The sequence below is a fragment of the Sus scrofa genome, chromosome X (assembly GCF_000003025.6).
Source record: "Sus scrofa isolate TJ Tabasco breed Duroc chromosome X, Sscrofa11.1, whole genome shotgun sequence".
Lineage (NCBI taxonomy): Eukaryota > Metazoa > Chordata > Mammalia > Artiodactyla > Suidae > Sus > Sus scrofa.
The window spans coordinates 63,276,661-63,295,754 of record NC_010461.5 but is presented as its reverse complement, the minus strand read 5'-3'; the positions used below and the strand labels follow the sequence as shown (position 1 = coordinate 63,295,754).

The 19,094-nt window shown below is 36.3% G+C and overlaps 1 protein-coding gene across 10 annotated transcripts in view; it reads right to left on the bottom strand.

The window, feature by feature from the left end:
• Positions 1-6,807, bottom strand: part of GPR174 (G protein-coupled receptor 174) — a 38,674-nt gene extending 31,867 nt beyond the window's left edge. For 2 of the 10 annotated variants that reach the window (XM_013986262.2, XM_021080858.1), the window contains exons 1-2: positions 6,551-6,796; positions 6,251-6,355 (exon numbers count right to left, since the gene is read on the bottom strand). The gene's annotated coding sequence lies outside the window, so the exon portion shown is untranslated. Of the gene's footprint in view, positions 1-6,250 lie in introns of all 10 variants that reach the window. The other 8 variants (XM_013986259.2, XM_013986260.2, XM_013986263.2 and 5 more) reach the window with 6 other exon arrangements.

Below are 19,094 nucleotides of genomic sequence, written 5' to 3'. Positions count from 1 at the left end.
ACTAAAGAAATGCAAAGTACCTATTACACATTAGCATGATGATCCATGAGATTTAGAAAGAGGTGCCCTCAATTACACTGTTTTCACAAATAGAGAAACTGAAAAATGAGAAAAGATGCTGCCTTGCTTATGTTTATACCCAAAGCCAGTCTCAAAGGAACACGACTTGAAACTCAAGCCTGTACTTGGTGCCTGCTGAAAGTATTTTGAACTCTTTTCTATATCATACTTACTTGGGATGGATATCCCAAGTTTATTCCTCTGTCTCCTCTTGGATAAGAAGCACAGATGTGAATGGGGTGGTGGTGGTGGGGACATTGCAGAGAGCAGGAAAACATGGGAGAATAGCCAATTTTATCAGGAAATGGACTGTCTTAAAACCTGTTCCTGTGTGTGTACATGTGTGTGTGTTTTGTTTGCTTGTTTTGGACCATGCCTAAAGCATGTGGAATTTCCCAGGCCAGGGACCAAACCTATCCCACAGCAGAGACCCCAGCCAGAGCAGTGACAATGGAAGATCCTTTATTCACTAGGCCACCAAGGAACTTCATGTTCTTGTGTTTGTTTAGTTTTTCTTTTCATTTTATTTTTTTTACCTGTTTAGGGCTGCACCTGCGGCATATGGAAGTTCCCAGGCTCATATGGAAGTTATGAGTACATTTAGAGTACAGACCCACAATAGTTTTTAATAGATCAAATGGGCTAGAGATCAAATCAGAACAGTAGCTGCTGGCCTATGCCATGGCCACGGCAATGCCAGGTGTGAGTTGCATCTGTGACCTATACTACAGCTTGCTTCAATGACAGATCCTTAACCCTCTGAGTGAGGCAAGGGATCCAGCTTGCATCCTCATGGATGCCAGTTGGGTTCTTAACCCACTGAGCCACAATGGGAACTCCTGTTTGTTTGGTTTTTCACCCAGACTTCTATAACTAGGTGAGTCAGATGTTTAAAACACTGAACTCCTAAACTTAAGTCTGTGAGTTAGATACCAGTTAATTCTTTCTGTAATATAGACATAGATTGTGCTCTGAAACTGGGACAGGCATCCAAGACCTTGGTCTCAAGGAAATAAAAAAATACACAAATATAAATATAGCCCTACTTTCTCTTCTGTTAGTGGGCATATAATTTCAATTTTTAAAATGAGTGATCTCATATTTTTCCCTTCAATACTGATGTCCCATAGGCAATAGGAACTGTAATAGGAAGTTAGGAAACAATTATACACATAAGTAAATTTATTCCCCAGGCCTGTTTAGGAGAGTCTCTATGTAAATTTTTGTTTGAGCCCTTTCCTTGCTTTCACTTTAACTTGCATATTCTGTCCTATTCTCTGATATGGCCTTATCCCTGGATTTCAGAACCTTTGCTCTGACCTTAGCATGACAGATTAGGTGAGGGACAGAAAAGCAAATCTTTTGTTAAATCTTTAATATTATTTCCTTTTTGTGTCACATGAGCTTAAATGTGAATGGGGATGGTGATTATCTGTTTTTGGTAAAATTTATATGGAGCCAAATATCTTCTTCTAAGTCAGTTTTACTTTATCTTACTCAAATATATAAGCTCCATGAGGGTAGAGACTTTATCTTATATGAATCCTATTATTACCCATATTACATTGGAAAAATAGTAATCAGACCATAAAGATTCATTACAGATAATTAAAATACTTCATCTATATTTTATGATCCCCAATTTTATTCCTCATTTTATGTGTTTTAATCCCCCTATTTCTTTCACCCAGCCCAAACCTAATAAAAGAACAACCTATTTTGAAATTGGTATAATATGTTGATTCCCTCTATTATAAACTCCCTTGATTTTCAAATAGAAAGGTGAAAAGTATTGAGTTCCCTGGTGGCCCAATGGGTTAAAATCAGGCACTGTCACTGATCTGGTTCAGGTCACTTCTGTGGTGCAGTTCAATCCCTAGCCCAGGAATTTCTGCATGCTGTAGGCACAGCCAGAAAACCCAAACCAAAATAAAACACACTGGCACGCACACACACACACACACACACACACACACACGGGGCCAAAAAATAAGATGTGATTTTATCATATAGAGATAGGATAACATAATGGAAAAGGTTATGGCAGCCAACAGAATTGGGTTTGAAACTCAGACAAGACAGTTGTAAAATTTTAGAACAGTTATCGAAATTCTTTAACATTTTTCTTCACCTATAAAACATGGAAAATAATAGAGCTATCGTCAAGAAGCAGGAGATCTTGACCAATGCTTAGTACATCATTAAGTACACAATAATTAATAATCATGATTATTTTTTATAGTAGAGAATCCAAAACCAAAGTTAGCGCTTATAGTAGATAAGCTCTGAAACTTGGTAAATCCTAGACTAAAAGGTAGGTTCTTAGATATTTAATAGCTTTTTCTGGAGTCATTACTAGGAATAATCTTGATTTCTACTAGGGCATCAGTTCTTTGGGGAGAAAACAGCTCAGTGATGGCTTGAATATATGCTGACCTTTAGTCCATGGTGAGGATTTTGGCCCTGCCTTGAAGTTCACATATTGAGCTTAGAGGAGGATTATGGAACCACTAAATGTAGATCTAAACCTGTAAATCACATTCTGATTATTTTCCCTTCCCTATAAAAACTGGACTGGTTACCCAAAGTTGTGAGACAGAACAAGGCCAAGGACTCAGAATTCTCCATAGGAAAATTAAGCCAACATGATTAGGATTGACACTGAAATATTCAAAAGTAATTTATATTCCAAAATGATTTTTTCAAACCTAAAATAATTCCATACCCACAAAAGGGTATGGCAAACTAAAACTTTATTTTTAAAACATATTTTAGACATAAAAATTAATTCCATCTTTTTAATAAATTTGCTAAAATTTTATGGGAAAAGATGATGAATTGATCATTGCTACTTAAAAATATTTCATATTTGTTGGGCCCATTTGACAAGGGGGTTAATGTGTGAATGCATTACTAGATTGGACTTAAAATTTCCAAAGCAACATACAGTATTGGATGTGGGGGGGTATATTAGGGTGGTTCACCATCAATTTTCATTTTACAGTATCCAAAATATTTCCTACAAGTTTCCAAATGTGTCACTAAGTGAAAAGCCTGGGTAAAAGACTGTATATCTATCCAGTATATTAAAGCATCTTGCATATTGGAGAACCCACAGTGTTTGGGTAGAAGCCAGCATGATTACCCATCACGTCAATATTTTCCAGATACCAGTTTAGCCTAGGTTTTTATTCTGGTTATATTTGTTTAGCCTAAGTCCCAGCAGTGAGCAACTTAAAACCTAGGGTAATCAACCTTAATATCTCTTCCCTATTGAACTGATGTCACAGGGATTTTCAAATTTACTAACTCCCAGAGGTCGGCAGCTTTAAATTTCCTGAGTGATTTTTTTCCCCCTAGAAAAGACTCAAACAGACACACAGATGACATTTCTCAAATTTCAATTATTACAACTGTAACTTTGAATCAAGATGGTTATTAACAAGTAATTTTATGCCAAATATGATCCAGGTCATACTCAGTGAATTGGAAAAAACAGCATTGTTGTCTCTGCAGATCAAAAAATATCTTTACAGAGCTTTGCTTAATCAAATTTCATGGTCCAAAATTAAATAAAATTTACTCTATCTTTTGTGACCCAAACGACCTTTCAGCAAGTGGCCAGAGCAAAGCTGAGAAGCCCAAAATCCAATGGATGATCACTCATTCTGGATGACTCAGACCTCAAACCTACTTTCCCCAATTAACTTATATTGATTATCTATACAGGAAACTTCATCATCTGTCATATTCATATTGTGCTTCAGCTGGGTAGATCATCACTAAGGTGAATTTATTATATCCATTGAAGTGAAATTAATACAAATCACTTATTTTTAGTCCTGATAAAATATGGAGGTCTTAGACTTCCATAGGGAAAGACATTGCTGTGCTAGATGTCTTCTCAGGGACTTTGCCTAATTTTGATAACCAGATATTTCTATCATCAATAGCTCTTCCTCAGAGAGATTAATGCTAAGTCAAATGACTGAATTTTTCCTTTATTACACTTAATTAATTTTGTGAAGTATTAAAAATCACTACCACCTAGTTTTACAGCTAGCATCCTCAGAAAAGAGAGAAGTCTGCTGTACTTTCAGAGTTAAAAAAAATATTAGGATGAAGGGGAAAAAAATATTAACAACAACAACAATACAAGACTTGTTAAGCAGTAAAGTGAAATGGGCATTGGACAGAGTCACTAGATTCTAGCCTTTATTATGTCACAAATTCACAGAAGTGCTTAACTCATTCACTTCAACTCTCTGGGCCTCGGTGTGTTTTCCCATTGTAAAATGCAAACTGATAATCTGTATCACTTCCCAAAGCATAAAAGGGTCTCAGATGTTCACCATTGCTCCTGTGAATGACAAGATTCAAAGCTGTCTCTCATAATTTCTTGTTCTCTGACAAGGGTTCTGGTGACTGATTCTTGTGACTTACGGCACAAGAGATAGGCTTTGGGGAGGTCACTTTTATGGGCAAGGGGCACAGGACTATCTGTGGCCCCTCTCAGGATTAGGTGAGTTTCAGATAAAGGAGTTAAATTCCCTTTTTTGTTCTGGGCATGTGATTGGTGCCAAAAGTGTCTATCAGAGGATAACAGAAAGGATGCTTCTTTCTCATTTTCATTCAGTTACCCAAGAAAAAGGGGGATCCCTAGGTAAAAATTCAGTAAGCTTTCCTGCAAAGTCAATGTCCCACTTGTATTTATTCACCTTTACAATATTCTGTACTATATTATGGAGGCCTCAATAGACTAGATGCAATAGATGGATCCTGTCTCACAGAAATATTACTGTAAACATTAGCAAGGTAGAGTAGCACATGTGTTCACAAGTGCAAAGAAAATTTTTAATTAAAAAAAAAACTCCCTGGCACAGACTTCTTGGAGGAATGCATTTAAGTATTCCAAATATTTGCTAGTGTGGCTGGTGGAGTCTTTCCCTGGGCTGAAAAATTTGAATCCCATATATAAGGTTAGTTCTTTGTCACCATATCTGAGATTTAAAGCAGCTAAAATATTCAGACAGATATACTCTTTGCTGAATGACACAAAGCTCTTTAACAAATGTGGCTCTGCTAGTTGAATGAAATTATAACTTTTTTTGGCCTGGAAAGATTATGATAGCATAATGTGAAATCCATGCACACCACTGTTGACAGTAGAGAAAGGAGTGGGAAAGTTATTTGAGATTTAATCTTGGGTCATGTTGCACCATGGAAATCCATCATTTCCTTTCTTTTAATCTTTGAATAGAGTTCTTAGTAGTTATATGCTATTGATAGCCTCATCGGTTAAAGTTAGAAGGCCGCTTCCTTAACATTTTTCCTCTTTGAACACGAATGAAAACAACATGCAAACCATAAAACAATTTCACTTGCATTTTGTCAAAATAAGTTGTCAGTTATGAATATCTAAAAATGTGAATTTAATTCAAAGTTATTTTATCCATTATTGATTTTTTAAAAATGTACTGATTATTCTGATAGATGCAGCTTATCTATGAACAACTGTGTATATTATCTTTCTTATTTCCTGTCTCATTAAAAACATGTTTTTTTTTCCTTTCTATAGTGCCTTCTTTGAAAGCAGACTCTCTATAGCTAACATTAATTATTATTCATTTTAAAGTGAAAATATATAACAAAGTCCAATAGGAGCACACATTCACATTTGTAAGGGTCCTGAGACATAACCCTCATATATTTTATTATAGTTCCATTCTGAAAATAACCAAAAAATCAACCATTTTAATCTTTTGGCAGATAAAAATATCATATCTAAAGAGGTTATAGAAAAAAAGTAAATAAAAAGTGTTCTACACATTCATGTAAATAACTCTACTTAATACAGAGTTGCTTAAATCATGAATACTCAAAAAGCTATTTTATTCACTATCAATTGATGGAAACATATTATGAAAAACCTCTCCATGTCAAACTTAACATTTCTCCAAGTTCAAAAGTGACTTCCCCCTCCCACCTCAGGCAGCCAGCCATATAATTATTTTTGTTTGTGCAAATACCAAGGAAGTGACATATGAAGATGATCCAGGTTTGTTATATCCACAACACCACCCTTAGATTTGACAGGTTACCCAGAATCTGTTGTGAAGAGATCAATTCAAGATATCAGAAGTGAAAGGCATAGATAATAGCTAATATGCATTTAAAAACTGGTGCTTACCGTTTCAATCCTTTTAGGTTTTCTCCAGAGAGCTCCAAAGTATTTACACAACATGCACTCCAACAAGGACACTACTGATCTATGCATCAATTCCAGCTCCCTGTTCTGAGAACAACATATCCAGTCCCCCTTCACTACCCACCTGAAAAAAAGGAAAGAAGGAAAGAAAGCAAAAAAGAAAGAAAGGAAGAAAGACAGAAAGAAGCAAGGAGGGAAAGAGGTTTGGAGGAAAGAGTAAAAAGAAAACAAAAAAAAAATTAAGGAAGCAGAAAAATAAAAAAATAAAATTTTCAGCATTACCTAACTACTACCATGTTGGAAAACATGGTAGTGTAATGTCAGAGTTAAATATGCCAGCCGCTCTGTGAACACTGAACATTTCCGTTTTCTAGGGGGCAGCTTGATCTTGCTCTTGCTCTCTCTCTTGCTCTCTCTCTCTCTCTGATTAATGATGCAGGGCTACCGCTTTGCTTCTTTGAGCTGTACATACAGCCTGCAAATCTTCACACTTATCAAAGAAATTCTCTTTTCTATTTATAGGGCAACAGTGAATTGTCTTCAATCCTGTGGTTGCACCCAGCTTTGAGTTTGTGGTAATACACAGCCTATTTGTTTATAGAGCCCTTTGCTGAAATTAGGTGCTCTCTAGTCCCATCCATAGATAGTGTGTCAATGCAATCTTCGCTGTTATCCTTTCTCACAGAGCTTAGTTATTGTGTACCAAAGTGGGCACACCCTATGGAAGGATTCCTTAGATGGCTGCCAATAGGGGAGGTCAAGGTGGGGATAACTTCTGCCTAGGATATTTCTTTCAGCTTAAACTCCCCAACTCCTTGCATTGAAATAAATACCCTACTCCTTAAGGGGAATTTGGAAATACTTAACCCACCATATCCTGTCCACCCACTCCACATTCCCTTCAGAGTCCTTGTGACCAGGAAATGGAGGTAAGCACCCATTTCCTTTCAGTATTTAGGGAGGATTGGGTGAAAAGAGGCTGGTTTTCTATAGCCCAGACTCAGCCACAGCCTACTGAAGATGGTGTTCCAAGATGTCTTGAGGTCCCAGAGCCCAGCATTACACTCAACACCCCACTACTACTACCACTATCACCATCAGCACCACTGGAAGATGAATAAGAGGCTGATGAAGGCAATTCCCAAGACTTGAATAGTATCTTTACATCAGAGTGAGGGAATTTTTCACATAGGCCCTGGGAAAAAGAAGTATGCAGGTACAACTTCACACCAGGAAATACCTGAATGATGTATTATAGAGAGCACCTGTAGGGCTTTCTGCTACAAAATGCTTCCTTTACTAATGCCTAAAACTCCAGTTCCTTTGGCGGTAAGCATTCCATTCTTCCTGAAGTCTTGATTTTTAAATCCTGACGCTCCCCTAAAAATACACTTACTTGCAAACTTGGTGTGAATGAGTTGATTAGAATTGGAAAGATGGGAGTAGATGGTGAGAGCTGGTCATAAAGGAAAACTAAAAAGAACCCAGCGTGGGAAAACCGAGCTGCCAAAAGCAATCTTTAATGATTTTGTACTAGGATAGCTATGGTGAGAATAATCCTGTGCAAGCTGGGGAAAATATAAGGGGGCAAAGAGTAAAGTAATCTAAATTGCATTATTGGGTACATTGGCAGCAGATCAAAATGCATCACCCCTGCTTTGTTTTCTTATTCTGTTCTCCAAGGTCTGGCAAAATATGGGAATAATGCTTAGTTTATTTAAAGAAAAATTTCCTACTTGCTTTGGTTTCACTAGAGTTTACATTATGGTCTCTCCCTTCATACTCCATTCAGCGAGCATCTATTAAATAACAGCTAAATGAAGACCAGTGGATCAAATAGAGCTGAGGAGGAGAGAATGAGGGTGAAAGTGTGGGAGGGGACAGATAGTAAAGGGAAAGGTGCTACCTCCCAGCATATTTTTACAATCTAGTTAACCAGATAAGACACTATGCAATTGCCTCAAATATAAAGCAATACATATGTGATAAGGGCTTAAGAATGTCATATCTGGTGTTATAAGATTTCATAGCAGAAGTCAGGGATTCTGGAGGTCTGGAATTTCAGGGTGGAAGTCAGGCATGTATTCCAGGATAAGGAGAGTTTGGGCTGGGCCTGTTAAGAGTGGAAGGATTTCAATAAGAAAGATATTATTTGGATTTCTAAAAACCCATACATTTTGCTGTGCTCTACAGGCTCACCTTTCAGTATCGTTATTTTCCTCCTGTCTACTTCAACCAAATAAGCTCTAGGTGCAGACATATTGGTCACCTTGAGTTTTCAGCCTGATGCCTCAGAATTCATAGCAGCTAATCTTCATTTTGAAATAAAACAACTTGTGCTGAGATTTCCTGAGCTAGACTGCACTTTTACTATTTAGGTCAAGGAACTTAAAGCTGATTAGAATCAAAAGAATACTCCCTATAGGAACATTATTAAATTCCACCCCAAATTGGTCGAACAATAATAAGATATCAGAGCTAAAAGAGAAATGAGTGATACTTTAGTCTGAGCTCTCATTTTAAATATGAGGATAGTAAGAAAGAAGAAACTCAATCCATGTCTCACAGTGAATTAATGATAAAGCTGGAGCCTAAGCCTGGGTTATTTGAATTTTAAGATAATGTACTAACCAAGTCATTTCTATCTATGAAATGTCTAGTGTCATCTGTGAAATGGTTGATATATCTGCAGTTATGTCATCTGTGGCAAGACTTAGTTTTATTTAATTACAGAAGAAAGGTCAAATATGAAATAGAGTAAAAAATTAGTTTTATGACTCTGTTTTTATATATAAAAGGGGTGAATATTTGACCCAGATCTACTTTATTTTTATTATTTAATTAATTTTATTGAAGTGTAGTTGATTGAAAAACTTGTATAAGTTTCAGGTATACAACAAAGTGAATCTGTCATACATATAAAAATATCCACTATTTTTCCCATATAGGTTATTGCAAACTATTGAGTAGATTTTCCTGTGCTATACAATGGGTTCTCGTTAATCACCTATTTTATACAGTAGTGTGTATATGTTATTCCCACCTTCCCAATTCTTTCCTCCCACCAACAGTTTCAACTTATGGGAACCATAATATTGGTTTTGAACCTGTGAATTTGTTTCTATTTAAAAAAAAATTCTTTTGTATCTTATTTATTAGATTCCATGTGTAAGTAATATCATATATGTGTCTTTCTCTGACTTCACTCAGTGTGAAAATATCAAAGTCTATCTATGTTGCTGCAAATGACATTTCATTCCTTTATATGGCTGAGTAATAGTGTGTGTGTGTGTGTGTGTGTGTGTGTGTGTGTGGTATATATGTATACCACACCTTCTTTATCCATTCCTCTGTTGAAGGACACTTAGGTTGAGTCCATGTCTTGGCTATTGTAAATAGTGCTGCAATAGTGTTCCCATCATGGCACAGCAGAAACAAATCCGACTAGGAATCATGAGGTTGTGGGTTCGATCCCTGGTCTCACTCAGTGGGTTAAGGATCCAGTGTTGCTGTGAGCTGTGTTGTAGGTTGCAGAGGCAGCTCTGATCCAGTGTGGCTGTGGTGCAGGCTGGCAGCTGTAGCTCTGATTAGACCCCTAGCCTGGGAACTTCCATATGCTGCAGTTGTGGCTCTAAAAAGCAAAGAAAAAAAAAAGTAAATAGTGCTGCAATGAACATGGGGGGTGCATGTATCTTTTCATATTATGTTTTTTCTCCAGATAGATGCTTAGGAGTGGAATTGCTGGATCATAGGGAATTTCTATATTTAGTTTTTTTTTAAGGAATGTCCATACTGTCCTCCATAGTGGCTGCACCAATTTATATTTCCACCAACAGTGTAGGAGGGTTCCTTTTTCTCTACACTGGTATGAGTTGATACTTCATTGTAGTTTTGATTTGCATTTCTCTAATAATTGTAGATGTTGAGCATCTTTTCATGTGTTTTTTGGCCATCTGGCTTCTTTGGAGAAATATCTATTTATATCTTCTCCTCCTTTTTTTGTTTGATTGGGTTGTTTGTTTTTGGAGGAGTTTCAGAAGAATAAATGTTAACTCTTCTCTGAATAGTGGGTATAATTCCCCTGTGAAGTCATCATGTCCTGGACTTTTGTTATTTTGAAGTTTTTTTAATGACATTTCCAATTTCTGTACTTGTGATTGGTCTATTAATATTTTCTATTTTTTCCTGGTTCAGTCATTGTAGTTGCTACCTTTGTAAGATTATGTCCATTTCTTCTGGGTTATTCATTTTACTGGCATATAATTATTTTTAGTAGTCTCTTTTGATCCTTTATATTTCTGTGGTGTCAGTTATAACTTTCTCTTTTTCATTTCTAATTTTATTGATTTGGTTCCTCTCCCAATTTTTTTCTTGATGGGTCTGGCTAGAGGTTTATCCATTTTGTTGATCTTTTCAAAGAAACAACTTTTGGTTTCATTGATATTCTCTATTGTTTTCTTTGTCTCTCTTTCATTGATTTCTGCTCTAATCTTTATGATTTCTTCCTTCTACTAACTTTGGGCTTTGTTCTTTCTCTAGTTGCTTTAGGTGTAAGGTATGTTGTTTATTTGCACTTCATCTTGTTTCCTGAGGTAAGTTTTTATTGCTATAAACTTCCCTCTCTGAACTCCTTTTGCTGCATCCTATAGGTTTTTTTATTACTCAATGAATTTATTACATTTCTAGTTGTACAATGATCATCACAATCCAATTTTATAGGATTTCCATCCCAAACCCAAGCACATACCCCCACTCCAAAACTGTCTTGTTTGGAAACCATAAATTTTTCAAAGTCTGTGAGTCAGTATCTGTTCTGCAAAGTTCATTGTGCCCATTTTTTCAGATTCCACATGTCAGTGATAACATTTGATGTTGGTGTCTTGTTGTCTGACTGACTTCACTTAGCATGATAATTTCTAGGTCCATAAATGTTGCTAAAAATGTTGGTATTTCATTCCTTTTAATGGCTGAGTCATATTCCATTGTGTATATGTACCACATCTTCTTGATACACTCCTCATTGATGGAAATTTAGGTTGTTTCCGTGTCTTGGCTATTAAAAATAGTGCTGCAATGAACATTGGAGTACATGTGTCTTTTTGAGTCATGGTTTTCTCTGGATAGATACCCAGGAGTGGGATTGCTAGATCAAATAGTAGTTCTAATTTTAGTTTTCTGAGGACACTCCATACTGTTTTCCACAGTGGCTGCACCAATTTACAATCCCACCAACAGTAAAAAAAGAAAATTACAGGCCAATTTCACTGACGAACATTGATGCAAAAATCCTCACCAAAATACTAGCAAGCCAAATCCAACAATACCTTAAAAGGATTGTACATATTGATCAAGTGGGATTTATCCCAGGGATGCAAGGATTCTTCAAATTCCACAAATCCATCAGTGTGATACACCACATTAATAAACTGAAGAATAAAAACCATATGATCCTCTCAATAGATGCAGAAAAAGCCTTTGACAAAATCCAACATCCATTTCTGATTAAAAACCCTTCAAAAAGTGGGCATAGAGGGAACCTACCTCAACACCATAAAGGCCATATCTGACAAACCCACAGCGAACATCATTCTCAATGGTGAAAAACTGAAAGAGTTCCCACTGAGATCAGGAACAAGACAAGGATGTCTGCTCTTACCATTATTATTCAACATATTTCTGGAAGTCCTAGCCACAGCAAGCAGAGAAGTGAAAGAAATAAAAGGAATCCAAATTGGAAAGGAAGAAGTAAAACTATCACTATTTGCAGATGACATCATACTACACCTAGAGAATCCTAAAGACTCTACCAGAAAACTGTTAGAGCTCATCCATGAATTTGGCAAAGTCACAGGATACAAAATTAATACACAGAAATCGATGGCATTTCTACACACTAGTAATGAAAGATCAGAAAGAGAAATTAGGGAAGCAATCCCATTTATCACTGCATCCAAAAGAATAAAATACCTAGGAGTACACCTACCTAGAGAGACAAAAGAACTCTACTCTGAAAACTATAAGACACTGATGAAAAAAATCAAAGAAGACACAAACAGATGGAAAGGCATACCATGCTCATGGATCGGAAGAGTCAATATTATCAAAATGACTATACTACCCAAGGCAATCTACACATTCAATGCAATCCCTATCAAGGTACCAAGGACATTTTCCCCAGAACACGAACAAAATATGTTAAAGTTTGTTTGGAAACACAAAAGTCCCAGGATAGCCAAAGACATCCTGAGAAAGAAAAATGGAGCTGGAGGAATCAGGCTCCCCGACTTCAGACTGTATGACAAAGCAACAGTCATCAAAACCATGTGGTACTGGCACAAAGGCAGAAATATAGATCAGTGGAACAGGATAGAAAGCCCAGAATTAACCCCTTGTATCTACAGCCAACTCATCTATGATAAAGGAGGCAAGAATATACAATGGAGAAAAGACAGCCTGTTCAATAAGTGGTGCTGGGAAAATTGGACAGCCACATGGAAAAGAAAGAAATTAGAACACTCCCTAATACCATACACAAAAATAAACTCCAAATGGATTAAAGACCTAGATATAAGACCAGATACTATGAAACACTTAGAGGAAAACATAGGCCAAACACTCTCTGACATAAACAACAGCAACATCTTCTCAGATCCACCTCTTAGAGTAATGACAGTAAAAACAAAAATAAACGAATGGGACCTAATTAAACTTAAAAGTTTCTGCACATCAAAGGAAACCCTAAACAAAACGAAAAGAAAACCCACAGAATGGGAGAAAATCTTTGCAAATGAAGAGACTGACAAGGGATTAATCTCCAAAATTGCTAAATACTTCCTACCACTCAATACCAAAAAAAAAAAAAAAAAAAACCCATCAACAAATGGGCAGAAGATCTAAACAGACAGTTCTCCAGAGAAGACATATGGATGGCCAAAAACACATGAAAAGATGTTCAACATCACTCATTATTAGAGAAATGCAAATCAAAACCACTATGAGGTAGCACCTTACACCAGCCAGAACAGCCATCATCAAAAAGTCTACAAACAATAAGTGCTGGATAGGGTGCGGAGAAAAAGGAATCCTATAGGTATTTAGATTATCTTATCTTCATTGTCATTTGTCTCTAATTTTTGATTTCTCCTTTGATTTTTTCAGTGATCCATTAGTTGTTTAGTAGCATACTGTTTAGTTTCCAGGAGTTGTTGTTTTCTGCTTTTTTTTTTTTCCTTGTAATTGATTTCTAGCTTCAAAGTTTTATGGTCAGAAAAAAAATGCTTCATATAATTTCAACTTTTTGAAGTTTACTAAGGCTTGATCTGTGATCCAAGATGTTATCTATCCTGGAGAATGTTCCAAGAGCACTAGAAAAGAATGTATATTCAGCTTCTTTGGGATAGAATTTTCTATAAATATCAATTAAATCTATCTGGTCCAGGGTGTAATTTAAGGTCTGCATTTTTCTATCTGTATGATCTGTCCATTGATGTAAGTGGGGTGTTAAAAGTCCCCCACTGTTATGGTGTTACTCTCTATTTCTCCCTTTATGGCTGTTAGCATTTGACTTAATTCAGATCTACTTAAAAAAAAGGTCAATCCCATTCAATTTAAGGATACAGATCTACAGATCAATATTAGTCTTAATCTTTTCTCTAAAGTTTAATTCTTAAATATAAAATATATTAAAGTAGAAATTAAGGAAATGTTTGAGCTCTTATTAATTTGAGGAGATAATTTTCATTTTAATAAATGTTTTATCATCTAAGATTTGCCTCAAGATTCCAAAATTACTAGGTTTCAACTTATTTGTTGTGTTGTACATAAAATATTACATGGTATAATATAGATTATCATTATTATAACTTTTCTAAACATGTTTATAACATCAGGCTTGCAATTTTAAATACAAGGGATTCTGCCTTTCCAAAAATTTGATATAGCCCTAACTCTTTTTGGTTGTGATTTAATCATGACTAGCATTTGCTTAGCATTCTATAATCTCCAAAATGCTTTGTGCATTTTTATGTAATTGTATAGAATTAACACATCATCATTTTAAAAATATCAGAGTGCTGCAATTAACAGATTTAAATACATTGCATTGCTTGCCTATATTGATTTCTTTAGGGATTTACCAGCTAAAGTGAGACTGAGAGCACTTATGACTTGAATAGAGCCAGAACCCAGACTGGGACTTGAAACCACATACTGGGACTCGAAACCAGCCTAAACCCAGATTGGGATTTTAACCCATGGTTTTTAAATTAGAATCACTCACCCAGTGTCTGGACTAACTGAGCTTCAGATTCTTTGTACCTCACCACAGAAGGAATTCAGTGAAAGATGCAGCGATAGGCAAGAAATAGATTTATTAAGATAAGACCCTTGTGAAAGAGGCAAGTGACAGGCAAGGAGGCTCTGCCCCTAAAATCAGTTGGGATACAGTTTTATAATCCAAGTGGAGTGGGGGTGGGAAAAGACCACTTCTTCTTTTTTCAAGTTATATCTCCTCCTTCATATCCAGTAAGAGAGCATTTGACCCTATATGTTCAAACTAGGACTATCATAGTGCTTATGCAAATCAGCAGAAGAGTGGTCCTTAAAATCTTGCCCTTGGTCTGAACCTGAATGTGGGCCTCAGCCTATTCGCCATCCAATGACCTAAGGCTTATCTCATGCAGCACCTCCACTAGGCAATCAAGCCTGCCTTGTTCTAATGGTTTTCTTGAGTGATTCTTAACTTACAGTGGTCTCCCCAAATTCCCTAGGATTCTCTCTCTATCTATGGTCCCTTACTGGGACCTCTACAACTATCTATGTAACTATCTTACTCCATCCCTGTCAAAAGTACTAATTATACTCACTCCTAGTTTAAGTAAAGCACTTTTTGGTGTGCAAGGGGAGGGTATTTCATGACCTGAGAGTTGGCAATCCTCCAGGTATTGTGCTACTTATTTTACATTCATAGTATATTTAGTCATCAAAACAACCCTATGTTTTGGGTACTATTTGTCCCCACTTTACAACTGAAGAAGACTGGCTCAGAGATGTTAAGTAACTTTACCCAATTTACAAGCTTTGATAGTGGTCGAGAAATACTGAGGATTGATTTGGAGTTTAGAAATTAAAATTTTTCAAGGTGGAGAACATCATTATTGATTCTCAGGATATAGTGGTACCTATTGGTAAAATATACTATTTAACTAAATCTATTGATCATTGTAAATATACAGACTGTAAAAGAAGAACTTATAAATGGATATTCAGGAAATGCTCAGGGCCAAAAGAGAAATTCTAATAGTTTTGGGTTTATGGGGTTAAGGCACAGGAAAATTTCCATATTTAAGGAACAGCCACATAGCCCTAAATGGAATTCGATATATCTCTCAATGCCAACCTTTCAAGCAGTCCCAAGGTAGACTACCTACTTAACTCCTTTCTTTGACAGTTTTCACTTATATCTTATAGCTGTATCTTTATTTTTCCTTGGGGCAGAATCTCTGACTTGATCATGAAAGAAGGTGAGAAAACATAATTCACTTTACAAGAAGTTACTGAACCCAGGAAGAAAGTAGACAGGAATTAGAGGAAGGTTGTTTCTATTCCAGAAAAAAATAGTCCAGTGGACAAAGAGACAGTTTACTCAATACCATACTCATTTACACAACCAACATAGTAAAGTTTAATTTGTTTATTGAATTTTTATTATTTATCTAGAAAATATAGATAAATGGCCCAGAACACAGTGTTAAGATAATAAATAATGGTTATTATGAATTAGGGCATGTTTGGGGCTTGAAGGGAGCCCATTTTGTTTTTTCGAAAATGTCTAAGAACATTATACTAAAAGTCATCATGTAAGTGCAAATGAGCATTGGATTTCCCTATCAAAAATAGCCCTCAAGTGAATAGAGCCAAGATTCTACATGCCCAGACCAGAATCCAAGGCAAGAGTAACTATATTTTTACTTATTGTGCCCTTATAATTAGCATAAATAAGGAGGTTATCTATTTTACTAGACCTTTGGTAATAGGGTATTCAGCTTAATCCCACAAATGTCACTTTTTACAGCTTCAGATATACACATTTGGACAATTCACTAGAGGGAGAAACAAACACCCTTATCCATAAACAGATTAGAAAGTCAATTATCTAACACAATATTATACACAGCACAAATGTTATAGCCCCCTAAATTTCACTTACATACTTGCCACCAGGTTCGAAAAGTCAGCATTTCCAAAGTGTTTTCTTTGTTTGTTTTTCTTCTTCCCCTTCTGTGTCCTTTTTGTAAAAACAAACTCTGTTGAGTAGAGTAACATGTATAGCCTCAAATCCCTTCCTTAGTGTAAGTTTATCAAGTAAATCTACTCTCAGTAGAGACCATGGCAGTTTCAAGACAATCAACCGGAAAGGAATGCTGAAGAGGAATGGGAAGGCTGTAGAGAAGTATCCACCGCATAATTTTGCCTGGGCCAAACATGCTAATCACATGAGACTCACAAAATATTGGAAACAAAATAATTCTTAAACATCTTTCTTTACATCAATTTCTACTAGTGAGTCATGCACGGACTTAAGTCCTAGAATCTCTGAAAACATTTATAATGTTTTTTCATGCAATCACATGTGCACTTTGGGGAAGAAAGTCCATTATTTTAACCTGATTTTTGAAGGGGACAGAGGCTACCTCAGACCATTTGCTCTCAGGAAGTGCAAGCTGGCAGGAAGAGCCTACTGATTGAAGGTTTTCAGATAGTAACCCCCCAAATGGTTACAAACCACTGATCTGCCCAACTTCCTCATTTTACAGGTGAGGAAACTGAAGCCAAGATATTTACAAATCTTGTCCAATACAGTATAATCAGGATGATCTCAGTGGAAATTATTCTGGGTTTAATGAAAAATAATATCTCCCAACCTCTGTTCCCCTTAATATTTCCTTTGTAAGAGTCACTGTGGGTGGAAAAAAAGGTGCTCAGTATACTAGGTATGTAAACTTATGGGTTAAGCTGGTATTCTCATCTCTGAGTAATAACAGAAGGGGAGAGGTGGCAAAGGGAAAGGAAATATTGAATAAAGCTTAGGTACTTCAGTCTAAAGAATCTCTGAAATTGTATGAAAAATTTTTAGTGTGCATGTGTGTGTGTGTGTGTGTGTGTGTGTGTGTGCGCGCGCGCGCGCGCGCGCGCGCGAGAGAGAGAGAGAGAGAGAGAGAGAGAGAGAGTGTATTTTATTTGGAAAAGGCCCCATAGATTTTATAAGCGTTTTGAGAGTCCATGGCCCCAAAAATCATAAAAATCACTCATTTCATTTTTTTTTTTCAGTGAAGGAAACTAAGGCCCAGAGTGGGTAAGGGACTTGTGCATGTTCTCATAGCTAGGAAGTAGAAAATCTAAGACTAGAATCTAATCTCTCAACTTTGGTTCAGTACTTTATACTGTAACCCAAATAATCTCTGTCCACCACCTTCTCTTTCTAAATAAGATATGTATTTGTCTTTCACCTATTTCATACCTGTGGGAAAGACCTGACCGGATGTACTCAAGACCAGGAACTCTGTAGACTGAATGCCAAAACAGCTTTTTTAAATGAGTGCAAGGAAGTCTTCTGTGCCCCACATCATTAACCTAATATATTTTCAAGTAGATATAGTGACTGTGGTTGGGGTAGGAAGTTTAAGCTATATAATTTAGGGTTTTACTTGTAGACACTTTAAAATTGACTCAATTTAGCAAAAAGGAATATATTAAAGATCATTAGATAAATGACTAGATCTCCAGGAGAGACAAAGAATTAGCCTTATACACTACATAGCCATTTCTAGCTCTTATATATATATATATATATATACACACACACATATATATTTAGTTCTCCACATTTAATAGTACAAGAAGCCAAGCTATAAAGAGGTTAGGATGGTGATTGGGTGACTTGACATAGAATATCTTCCATGGAAGGGAAGACTGGTCAACTATTTTATACTACAGTATGCAAAGGGGGCTAGGATAGGTGGGAGAATAAGAGAGTCACTCAAGGAATAATTTAAAATCAAAACTAGCATGTTGAAACTCCTTAATAACACTTCTAAGCCATCTAACTTCATAGTAAATTGCTGTGATACAAAACACTTAGGAATTTTATTTTAAGCCAGATAGGGTTAAGAAGATAAATATTCAAAAAGGTAAAATTCCCTAAACCTATGTCTGCGATCCTTAAATTGATATGCTTGTTTTAGGAGTTGTCTGTACTTCTATATATTCCATATGTAATTTACTATATCAGGATATCAGGATTTTGAGGGAACCAAGAGGTGTGATCCTGACAGCTAGGGAATATCTTGTCCTGGTTCAAGAACAACGAGGTAAAAACAAATTAACAACTGAACAAATGGAATAGGGATTGATACTTATGTACTAGGTATAGAAATAATACAAAGAGGGTAATATTTGCTGGGAAAGGAAGAAGGAAAGTAGATTAAAGGTGGAGCTGGTGAATAGACATGTTTCAGCATGAGAAGTTCATAGGCAATATTATCTGTGTGTGTGCTGAACTCTGGAAGGTGACAGTAGTCTAGGGGGTCTAGTTGGGGGGCCACGGGAGGCCACAGTAGATTTATTTTCTTGTCCTGCACCCCAGTCTGACTTAAAATGGCAGAGGCTGGTAGATTATGAAGATGCTTCTATTTTCTGGGATATATGGAGTAGTCTTTTATAGATGTAGTCTCCATAGATTACTCATATACAGTTGAAGATCAAGAATGATAAATAGGGAGAAAATTTCTCTTGGCTTAGGGAACTAGACTATCACTCCTTCTAACAT